The 12,652-nt window shown below is 32.9% G+C and overlaps 1 protein-coding gene across 1 annotated transcript in view; it reads left to right on the forward strand.

Moving 5' to 3' along the window:
- The window catches only part of LOC128993297 (TLD domain-containing protein 2-like), a 456,668-nt gene that overhangs the window by 53,109 nt on the left and 390,907 nt on the right, over positions 1 to 12,652 (forward strand). The gene's annotated exons all lie outside the window — the stretch shown is intronic.

Genomic DNA, 12,652 nt, shown 5'->3' on the forward strand with positions numbered 1-12,652 from the left:
TTGAGATAGTATATATATACATATATATATATATATATATAAAATTTTTTCTTTCTTTCTATCAAAACATTTTCTTTTTTACTTCTTCATAAATTATATGTATTTTGGATTTTTGCTAAAACCATATGATTCAGAGTGGTAAACACTTCTATTTGTTATTGTGTTTGTTCCTGAAGAAGGCTAATGCCGAAATATAGAAATTTCTATAAAAGTGTGTGATAAGTTTATTTTGAAAATGATTAAGCCGTTTGGCAATATTATGAAGAAACAATAATTATTATTTATGTTGCTTTTGACATTTTTACTTATAATAACATAGGTTTGAATATTTATAATGACGTTGGTTCTGAAATCTTACTATTATTAAATTGGACTTTTCCAACCTGTCTTCTGTTTAAAACTACACGACGTTTCTGGAGGTGGGTTAACTCCTACCGTTATCAAGTGAAAATTACTAATTCTACCTTAAACTTTGTGTACTATTAAACACAAGACACGTTGGAAAAGTCAAATTTAACAATAGTGGTTTATTGAATAAGTGACATTTTAGAAGTTATAATAATTTTTAACCAAGCATACATGTACATAGAACCTAATTAATTTTTTAAATTATATAAGTTCAGTCCTTATCAAACTTTTTTTAAATCTTGCAATTGTATCAAGAAAATCGCAATGTAGATATTATAAGATATGAGTAAATAGCATTCCAACTATCCTAATAGTTATTAAATGCATTCAAATGACTTATTTAAATCTTCCATTTTCCAAGAATAAAATTTATGAAAGCGAGAAAATATTTGATGAATATTGGAATTTGATTGTGTTTTGGTGGTTGAAATATTAAATGTATAATAGTTTACCAAACATATTAAACTAGACTTCAAGCCAATCCAATTAACCTAGATTGTAGTTTAAAGTTTCCTACATTAATGACAGTTATAATATTTGTGTTAGATTATCTTGCTTTACTTTAGCTTGACAATATATGTTGAGGTAATATGTATTTTACACTAAAAATTATGGAAAAATATGTTAATTATCTATGCGATATAGATTATTCTGCTCGGGAATTTCGTATATTTTCCTAGTTTATACCTACAAGTCTACATTAAAAGTTATAAATAATTTAAAAAGTAAAACAGTAGTAAATATAATTTAGCTACTGGTTATGATATTGAACAGTCTTCAGCTGTTGCATGGTGCATTTAAACATAATGAACAATGAATTACCAAACATTCAACATGGATATGGCTCGGTGGCACTGTATCATTTTTTCTTCTCAGCCCACCTTTCCATTGTTTTAATCCGTCTTGGTCGTCAAAAGATAACAACCTAACAGCATAGTTTCATCCAGCCATTAACCATTAAATCCGAGTTAGGAAATTAAAGCCGACGATGTTTCCCTCAATTAAAATACCCATGCAACAGATCCTACGGACGTGATCTAGAGTTCTGTATAAAGAAATGCATAATAACATGTGACATGTGTTTTGGAGCACATCGGTTTATCCGGCCAGTCTGGCTTTCAGTTCCGGGGTGGCCGGATAAAGCTACTTAACCTCCATGATAAAAGAACTGGTTCATAGACCATCTACACTATTTTATTGTGCTGTTCCAGCATATTGTATTGTATAAGCTGTTCCAGCTGCGACCCAATCACATGCTCTACTTATAAACCTGATCCTCTGTTGTATACACTATTTTATCACTATTCTAATGGTTCCATACCGTTCCGGCATTTAATGTTAAGAAACATAGACATTTTTCACACCTTTGTGAAACTGGAACTTGAAAGATCTCAGATGGAGAAACTTTTTCTCAATTTCTTGTTAGAATTTTCGGTGATATAAAAATATTTGCAGCTTTCACGAACCATAGACAAACATTTTTCACGTAAGGCATAGCTGAACAATGATTTAGTAGTTAAGGCAATGGCCAATGCGATTCCCGTGTTTAAAAGCGCAGAACGAGGTGTAGGAGGGGGGATTGATGCTTTTAGCAAAATGGAAAATTCTTTGTCGTGCAAAAGAGTAATACCGTCGGCCTTTAGTGTTTAATATTGTAATTCTCTTTGATAGTTAACATACATAAAGTGATTCTATTAGGGGTGCCGTTATGTTAGAGCATTTGTGTAGTTTGTTTGAAATCGCACAACTTCGAATAGTCTAGGCAGTTTTGTAGTTTTTGTTGAGACTCTTAAGTTGTTTAATTTGTTTTGCCTACCACTGCATGTAAATTATTATCACATTGCTATACCTGTAAACAGTACGCAAAATAGATCATTCCCGCTCGCTAAATCAGCTGATTTCATTTGTCGTTTATACACCAACCACAGTCTCGGATCCGGTACGTTAGTTAACAACCGGTAAGCGAATAACATAACCTTAAAAGAGCAAACATAACCTAAATGACATTATTAATCTAAAAAGTTAATTTGTGTGTTATTTTAAGTCAATTATAGGAAAAATCCTGTGTACACTACGAGCACAGTCATTGTATAATACACAAATATCTATTAACACGATCAATCCAAAGTCAGAGGCATCTAAATCTGAATATATGTAATTTTAAATTATACTGTACAACTAATTTAAATTATATTATTTACGTCCTACAACACTTCCTAAATACACGCATTTTTAACTTGTTCCCCAACGCTGTTACATTTGTACATGATATATCTAAGGTGAAAAATTCAAATTAAACTGATGGTACATTCCTACCTAAGCTGCAATCGTATTAGCACTTGAGTCATTTCAAGCTTCTTACATAATTTATTGCAATTTCGTTTCAAAAGATCCCGTCGGTAGTTGAGTTTTAAATATATTTCTTGCAGCTGTAATATTATTTTAATATTAAAACTATCAGTGTTAACTATACAAATATACTTGAATTGCCATGTATACGAATTAAAAATACCTAACTGTCATCCTAGCCGAGTGGATACAGTGCTCGCCTTCAAATCTGAAGTTTCCCGGTTCGAATCCTACTGGAATCGGTCTGTACCCAGAAGTTAATATTATCTGACGCCATCCAAGAAAATACGGATGGTAGATAGTAACAAGATATGTGTTTAGATTTCTTCAAATAAACGTAAAAATTGCCAATGGCGCATACAAAATATAATTACGTTTTCTGCCTGTAAAAATATAACTTTTATGAAATATCAAATAGTGCTGATGTGTTACTGACTACGCGACTAGTTATTCCAGGAACCGAGGAGGAATTTACTGAAAGTAATTTTACTCTGAGAAGTGTTGAGTGGGCTTTAGTCTTGTTTGAACATGAGTTTGCTTATCTGTCGTGAGTTGTTCTATCTTGCATGTCTGAATTCGAATCAAGTTTAACACGTCGAAAATACGAAACTTTCAGACACATCTGGTAATTAAAAAACTTACACGATTCGTAGGTTTTTGTTGTTTAGAACATTTAAACAAATCTCCTACACTAGTACCAATTAGTAAATCAACAATATGTAAACGTATTATTTTAAAAAGGACCATAATCCTGCAATAAATTAAATCCATAGGACTGTATCACCCTAAAGGTTTCATAAATCTTGCATAACTGACTCAAATGCAAAAGTGAGTTGAACTTCTTTGGAAGCAATTTACTAAATCTTTTAAGTGTTTAGTTTGTATTTGATTCGGTTTCCTATTTGTGAGATTGTGTTGCTACGCCAATGGCATTTTTTACGTTTTTAAAGGATACCATCAAACCCTGGTCTTATTACTAACGTCGGCCTTTTTGTTACATAACATCATTAATTGATAGCATTTGGGTCCAGAAACGATCTTGCTTGGAATTGAATCAGTCCTTTAGTAAGGGTTTTATATTTGGAGGGCTTAATGCGAACAGAGAGATCATTATGTAGGTGTGGAGTAGAGTTTCAAATTATGGAGTGGCAATGAGTATTGTTTGAAAAAATATTGGTCTGCAAGCAATAGGTTACATACTCGTATGAATGATATTACCTAAAGGCTTGCCACATTGAATCCAGTGTTTGAAGGAATATTTGATTTATATACAAGGTTTTAGCAATACAAGGTTTTAGCAATACAAGGTTATATACATAAGGTTTTAGGTTTTTTACAGTCTTTTCTACTTGACACTGGTACGCTGTATTTTTTGTGTTACACTTTGTTTCAAATTTAGTAAAATTTTTGCAAGTTATTCTGTACAAAATCATCCTAACAGTAGTACCTGTATCCCATATTTACTTAACTTGAGCTACACATCACTAATTCCTGTGTGTTTTTATTAAATATATGTCAAGACAAAATGACGACGAGATAGTTGAACATACTGTAGACGTTGTAGGAGAGTTCTGCGGGAAGTATTCACTCGTGTAGGCACTCTGTCGTGAGGATCATTCGTTAGTACAACCATAGATGAAGTAATATGGTGGTACAACCACAGGCAATAGAAGTCTACGGTACTGTACGAAGGCGCAAGACTATCTTGCAACAATAAAACTCTCTAGAAAAATATAAATAATGCTTATAAAATGTTAGTTTTACAGTTGGTACCACTTGCGTTATATAATGTTGGCCAAAGAATGGTGTTTGTCATTGATTTAGTTGTAAAATGTTCATGTTATTTAGGTATTCAAACAGTTAAATAAATTATAATTCAAACAAAGAATTTGGAAATTATATATGGAGAATAAATAAATGGGGAACAACAAAACTATTTTGTCAAACATTGCGATTATGAGGTGGAAAAGTTACACTTTTTGGGGCCTATTAGCACGATGTATTTAATATTTAATTTAAAGACCAGTCCAAAAATTACGATTTACAAGTCATATAAAATTATATAAGATTACAGAGACCATATTAAGATTTATCATACAACAGTAGTTTTTTTGTGTAAAATAATTTTGACTTATAGTCAATTGTGTGGTTTAATTACGCAGATATAATTTGGTTTTGTTCTACTCAAATCCTTAAATTTGTTCCATGTGAACTCAACCTAAACAAACATTAAAACTAATAATCATACTCGAGTTTAGTAGTTAGGGCATATATAACATAATGTAAACAATATAAAAAACAAGTATAATTTGAATAATTAGGGGTTAAAATTGTTTGCACAGCTGGTTTTAGACGCATCAGAAGACTAAATACAAACCTTGCTTTGATTTGGCTACCTACACTCAAATGTATTTATAACAAACCACTCTTAAAACATGAAGAAGCTAAGATCAAATTAATACATGCACCAGAAAAACAAATAATATAAGACAACAAACTATTACAAAATGTTCATCATAAACAAGTAATTACAAAATGTAGTTTTACAAGAACACAAAAAGTAGCCCATTTAGTTAAAAGAAATGACTCATAGAATGATATTTGATCAGCTGCTACGAGAGACGGGGTATGTTACATTGTTTGATCAAGTGTGTGGTGCAGCACAGTGTATGTTCGGTATAGAACAGAGTAAGTGAAATATAAATAGTAAGCGAAGTCATAAAAATTGTCTGTGTGTAGGCCTACTGATAAACTGCGATCATAAAGTATATGGTTTTGGTAGTTTGACCGGACCTAAATTACAAGTTTTTATTGGTCAATTCTCTAAAATGCAACTAACTTTGCTCCTGAAGAGAAAAAGGCTTTGAAAAATCCTTTATAAAAACAAAATTTTGTCTTTTTACAACTACAAGTTAAAAGACTCCTACCCCATGTATCTTTAAATTCGTTTGTTGGAAAAATAAAGATTTAGCTATAGGAAAATTCACTAACTCTAGATATAAATGTAGGAATGTACATTAGTAAATGAACTTAAATTAAACGTATACTTAGATTTCTAAAACTACTTGGTGAAAACATGTTTTTTTGGAGCGTATGTATGTTTTTTTACATAGTTTAACTTGTACTTAAATGATATGTTACGACACTTTGGCTGAGTACTATTTTTTTTAATGTTGATGAATATAAAATAATAGTTTCTAAATAGTAACTTAGCGTAAATAACCGTGTAGCATGACAAAAAATGGTTCATCGCAAGCCCGGGTAAGTGTCTTTGCAACACTCGCTCAATTATTTTATTTTATTTTTTTGCCAACGGATTTAACACAAATTTTACAGATTATAATTACAAGTTGTGAAATGCTCATTATGACTAAATAGCCCATGGCTAAGAGCGAGGAGAAACAAATAATCAATGAGAAAGGATAGCTGAAACATTGTTCAATAATTAACATTTTTAGTTTAATACTGAAATAAGTGTATTTAACATTTGACAATCAATACAACTAGACATTCCATCCCCGTGTTAAATTTGTAACTAGATTTTTTTTAATCGTCGTAGTTTTTTTTAAATATTGTTCTGATCTAAATTACTAAATTCTGTCAAATACAAAGTTTATGCTTGAAGGATGCAATTGACTCGTTAAAAAGTCAATGTGGGATGCAGCATCGCTCCAAATCCCCAGGATACGCGATAGTCCAGTATGGTAGGCGTAGTAGGTGGGGTGATATTTCCTCCTGAAGATGGTTCTGGATCTGGTTCCTATGGACGCGACGAGTCCATGTTGCTCAGTAGCTCCGGACAGTCAAGAAAATTCATAATCTTGTGTAGGGCGAGGTCAAAGTGATTACGTCTTTGGTAGAGGGGAAGGAATTATGAATTCAGCATCAAATCAGGATTTAGAAACATTCACATCAGGCCCTAGTTGTGGAATATCTATAAGTATAAAAGTGGATGTTTGTATATATATTTGGCAGTGATAAACTCAGACACCGCTGAACCGATTGCCACGAAACTTGGTACATACGTGTAGAATTTCATGGAATAGGATTTATACACCATCAATTTCGTGATCCGTCCAATCGGCTCCGCCCCAGTGGCTCTGGAGTTTTCCATGTCAACCTTATGAGAAATGGAATTAATGAATCTTAACAGCTTGGTTCTGTTCTAATGTTCAATAGTATTAAAGTTCCAAGGATTACCAAAAGGGTGCAGCACTATTATTTGGTTGCAGTTGGTTCTGTTCTATGATGTTCAATAACATTAAAGTTACAATGATTATCAACAGGGTGCAGCACTATTATTTCTTTTACATGTATGACAACAGCTAATTTGCAACCAAAAGGTGAGTGAGCATAGCGAACGAACATCAACCTGGAGGCGAGTTAGCGTAGTGAACGAGCTAACCCGAAAGCAAGTGAGCGTAGCGAACGAGCTCCAACCTGAAGGTGAGTGAGCGTAGCGAACGAGCTCCAACCTGAAGGTGAGTGAGCGTAGCGAACGAACTTCAACCAGGACGTGATTGAGCCATGCGAACGAGATCATCTTGAAAATTAAGAAGTTAAACGGGGCAAAGCCCGCGGGTTACAGCTAGTAATATTAAATATTACTTCCAGTGGTAACTTTCAGACCCAGGATGGATCTAGTTCAACATATCACTCCGCCACTGCCATAGCGTACATGTCACCTTGCAGACAGCTCGACTGCCCGCCATCTGTGGTCATTGCTTTAACAAGGCAAGGACGTTCGTGTTCAGTTTTTACCGGACATTCCCTTGTTGGACACGGTTTTTACCGGCGACTTTCTCTCGGACGATGAATCACAGGAAGTTAATTAGTAAGTTAGCTCTGGAAGAGTTACGCAATCTTCATAGTGTTAGTGTTGTATGTTTCTGGTAACACTTTGATTTAAATCAATCTTCAGTGTCAAATATTACTTTGATCAATGTTATGTTGGTAAATACTAAGGGATTCGTCGTGTACTGGTGGTTTTCAATACATAGACCTTTACTATAAGGAATGGTTTAATAGAATATTTTTGTTTTATTTGTATATTTACGTCATAGAATTTGTACGAGTCGGTATTGTTACTATCTAACGTAGGTCATTTTGTTAGAGATAGGCCAATGGCAACTGGCATATCCAGTTGTGATTTTGCTCGGAATCCCAGCAATCTTCAGATTTGAGTGAGCATTACAACCACTCGGCTACCCGGTAAGTTATACAATTAGGCAATTGGGTGTGAATGAGAGAATGACTTCCTACTATTATCGGGACGTTAAATAGGTAAACTTCTAACAACCTAAATTTTCTATCGGTGCCCGATTCTCTAATATCTCCTTAATCTCTATTCGTGGTGTGGTAGCCACGGGAACGTCGCAGTCACAACATTTGCTCATGTAAACAATACTTATTGGATAAAACACGAGACATTTTATTCATTACTGAGATAAAAATCCACTGACTACAAACCTTGTTGGGCTTTGGTTAGTGAATCTATAAAAACTATGTAAGATCAGTATCATAGAACTTACCATATGACTGTTTCTATCTTAATCGCCTGTTTAGGTTAAATACCTATTGTTTATTTGTGATAATAAATAGGTGACAGAGTTCATACAAAAACAATTGTACATTACCTAAGTCTATTGATAACACCGTATACGGAACACCCTTGGACCTACTTTTGTAGAAACTGGATCCACCTGCTGCCTTTTTCGGGTTACTGAACATTGTACTAGAATAGCACAGCTGTTGTGTGATCTATTTAACTCCCTTCCATTGCCGATCAACCTAACAGCAGGGGTTTTGTGTTTGTTGTAATTTGTATGGTTAAAACATTCTGAAAACTTCACCATAAGGGATTTGTATTCGTTTGGTTTTCTGATCTTTATGTGCACAACTGTTTGCAACACGAAAGTATAGTTAGATTAAACTTCAAAATATCGTTTTGGTATATGTTACCTCAACACCTTATTTGTTCCTTTTCATTGTTACGTCAAAATGACCTTTGTATTAATCGCTAACGCTTGCTTCGGATAACAGTTTAAACTGAGTCGGTACCTCACGAAATAAGTTGAAGTAAAATGAGGAATTCTAATGTACTCTTTTAGTACCCACACAATAGATTGTCCCTTTGGGTAGTAGCATAGATAAAAGGAGTATAGACAAGTCTACTCCTTTTATCTAGTAGAGACATATAGGGAATGGAAATAGGACCACGGAGGATAGTCAATTTGGTGAACCTTACTTAAATAATTTTCCTTTAGATCATAAAACACCAGATAGAATAATGAAGGCTATGGCAATACCATGGAGGGTAGTCTGCGAGGTAAACCTAATCTACATACTTCAAAGTTTGCACGTTAAATGTATTGTGTATTGAGGAAAGTCTACAAGGTAAACCTACCCTATACCATGTACCTCTGGGTACGAGGAACGTCTGCGAGGTGGACCTGTTTCCACCAGCTGATCCATTGTTGGTGGGGGAACGCCTGGTTGCTGCCTGAACGTTCAGTTGGTGCGCGGTTTGGTTAGCGGACAGTGTGTTTTTCGGATACCTAATTAACACTTTTATAACGGTGAGCGCATTTTTATATTATTTGAGTTAATTTTGCACTATTTAAGTTTTGTTGACTCAGTTGTGTTTAAGTTTGTCACTTATGACAAATTTGGAAGAAATGTTTTACGTTGTTATGTTAGTTTTTGAAGCATGTTTTAACATGACATGTTATCAGTTTTTATTAGTTTCTTAGGTTATTGAACTAAACATTTTTTATTAATATTTGTTTGGTTAGTTGGTTTATGTGTGGGTTTTTTTTACTTGTTGACAACATTTCTAGTATAGTTAAGCAAACCGTTATCATGTTTAACTAAAAATATAACCTAACCTACACAACTACACACTTTTCCGATTCAGGATACTGTATTTTTATTTAGCAAATGATATGCATAACTGGAATATGATCTACTTAGTATTGGTTTATCTTGAGTCAATGAATATTTCTTTAGCTTAAGGAGGGGTAATAGAAAAACCCAAAACAGTTTTAACGAAATTTTACTTAGTAGTAACCTGAGTTTTGATTGAGTTTTGAAACCTTTTGGATAACTATGCAAATATGATAGGAATATTATATTTTGAAAACTTCCTAAAAAACGTCATTGGACCCGTCCATAATTTTACCTATAAAATACATGTTTCTACAATCTCCATAGAGCTGTGCATCAAGACATTTGCTTACAATCTTCGTGATGTCTAAAATTATAAAAATAATCGTCACCCATACATATTTTATCGAAATGTTGGACCGAATCAGAGTCATTTAACTGTTTTAGCGAACCGGTTTCGATAATTCTCAATCACCGGATTCAAATGAATTGCCGAATCCAATCACAGATTCGATTCTAGCATCGTTGTCCGACATTTAACATTCCAGAATTGATCGAGCTCTTATCGGTCATTTCAATCCGAATCGTTGAACCACTCGAGTATTTTCCAATGCATTTTTTTACTTTCTAAAATTAAACTGCACAAGGCAAATGCACAGTATAACTTGTAGTTATTGCAATTTAACCAAAGCATTGAGATAGTATTTTTTAAATGAAAGTTTTGTGTAAAAAAGCTATAATAACGAATAGCAAAGATGCCCTTGTGTTTCGATAAGCATTTGATTTAGCACACCCTGAAAGCTTCGATTTATGCACACTGTTTAGTTCAAAGTTCAAAGGAAAAATAAATAAGATATTTAAGTGATGGCCACTAAAAAATTGTTTGGATTTTTATAGCATTACAGATTAATTGATAAATTTATTTGCTGTTAGTTGAAAGAAATACAATCAAGCCAAATAGTGTTGAACAAAATACAATGTTTAGCTACGTCAAGTACAGTACTATACTCAACAATTTATTATTGTGTAGATAAAATTAAAATTGTTTTGAAGATCCCAAATTTGTTTAGCTTTATAAAACAACGCAGGCCACGTAGCAAGGATATAATATTTTTCTCGAAATACATAGCACTGAGACATTTTATATTACTCGGTAATAAATTTTAAGGTTTTTTCACATAGTTCACAAAATCTGTTAATTACCTAACTAAATGTATCTAATTAATCAATCTATTTATTTTTTGAGTATTTTTTACCATGAAACCTATTACAGTACAGTTTTACCATATTTTTATTTAGGTTACTAGAATAAACATATTTTCTTGTCTTGTGGACTAATAAGTGACTTTAAACTGTAGAGCAATTTTATAAACCTCGATAGAAATCTTTAACTGTTAAAACGTAGTTGCGTCAGAAACCTTTCATGTGCACATTATTTATTCAACTTGTTCAAATAGAAACTGTAATGGCTAGTGACGTCAACACAGCTGAATAAAGCCGAGTATTTCACTTGTGTTAACTGGATAACTCAGCTGCAAGCAGCTGCAATGTTGATTGTTGGCAATCAGCCGTTTGCTGCTCAACGATCAAGCCGCATACATGCTGCAAACAGCGTCCCGATCGATTTTGAATTTTTCACTTTCCGTTAGCAGAATTTAACTTTATATCGACTGTGTGAGTGGAATTGTTTAAAAAGTACTAAGTTTAACACCTTAATGATTTAGCTCAGCCAATACCATCCTAAACATAATAAAAGATAGTGTTTCAAAAATTATGTGAGAAAAAAAGTAAATTAATGGTTTAAACTATAAATCTTTTTAAACATCCTGGATACAAAATACAAAAACCTAAGTGATTGTACATACTACATCCACAGATGGTACTCGCCTGTTATACCATAAATTGGTGTATTATTGCCCAAAGAAACAATTATGAATAAATGAAAACTAAATAATGAAATTTTTTTTAATACAAATGTCAATAAAAGTATGAGGACAAGGATATAAAAAATACTAAGTTTAAAAGATGGTTAGGGTTATTTAATTTGTTTCCCAAATATTTGTCAAAGTCTCAAAAAGTATGTTTAATTAGATTACCGTGTTGACCAATCGAAACATGGTGTTTATATTTATTTATTCGGCCAGTGTAGTTTATTATACGTATTTATATTTAAGTGTGTATGGGGTCTGCTTAAAGTGACAAGTCGTATTTTATTTTACATGGTTGTTTGTTTAAAAATTCGGTATATTAAGCTAGATGTTCAGTGGTGGCTTATAATAGTTTATTAATTGTGATATTGTCAATTGTAAAGCGAACGGTAGTTGTGGTGTCATACTTTTGACTGACTCAACAAAACACAGGATGAGTCATAGCAGATAAAATCTGAATGCCGATATTGCTGTCCTTCATGATAGATAACGAACGAATATTTATAAATAAAGATATAGTACAGTCAGTAGCAAAACTGTCTTACAGCTAATTTTAATAACCTATAGGGGATATTGTTAATAGTCTATTCTGTATTTAAAATTTGTAGCTTTAATAGAAGTTTCGTATTTTTTTTTCATTCTGCCGCAGCCACGTATGTTTTTAATACTGAATACTGTCTTTGCGGTTCTTAAATAATTATTTTTATATTTTGGGTAAAATAAATCAGCCTAGGGATATTTGCTGTACATTTGTCACTTTCTTTACTGGATTTGATAAAGAATATAGTTCCGTTTAACAACAAACCGTCATATCACTATTTACCATAGACTAACCAATGTTTGCGTTAATTTGTTGTTATGTTACATTATGTTAATGTGATAAAAACCCTCTTATAAATATAGTTTGATTACAATTTTAAATGTTTTGAGTAGTTTGAGCTTGAATGACTTATTTGTTAGCAAGCCAAAGTAAAACGCTGCATCTAAATCCTTTCAAACTAGCAAAACAGGTTACATAGTAAAATACAGCTGTTTTTTGTCTTCATTAAAAACTTTAACACTTAACGATTAATTTAATTTTT

Source organism: Macrosteles quadrilineatus, unplaced genomic scaffold (assembly GCF_028750875.1).
Source record: "Macrosteles quadrilineatus isolate MER2022 unplaced genomic scaffold, UCM_ALF_1.0 Scaffold_4__1_contigs__length_99947679, whole genome shotgun sequence".
NCBI lineage: Eukaryota > Metazoa > Arthropoda > Insecta > Hemiptera > Cicadellidae > Macrosteles > Macrosteles quadrilineatus.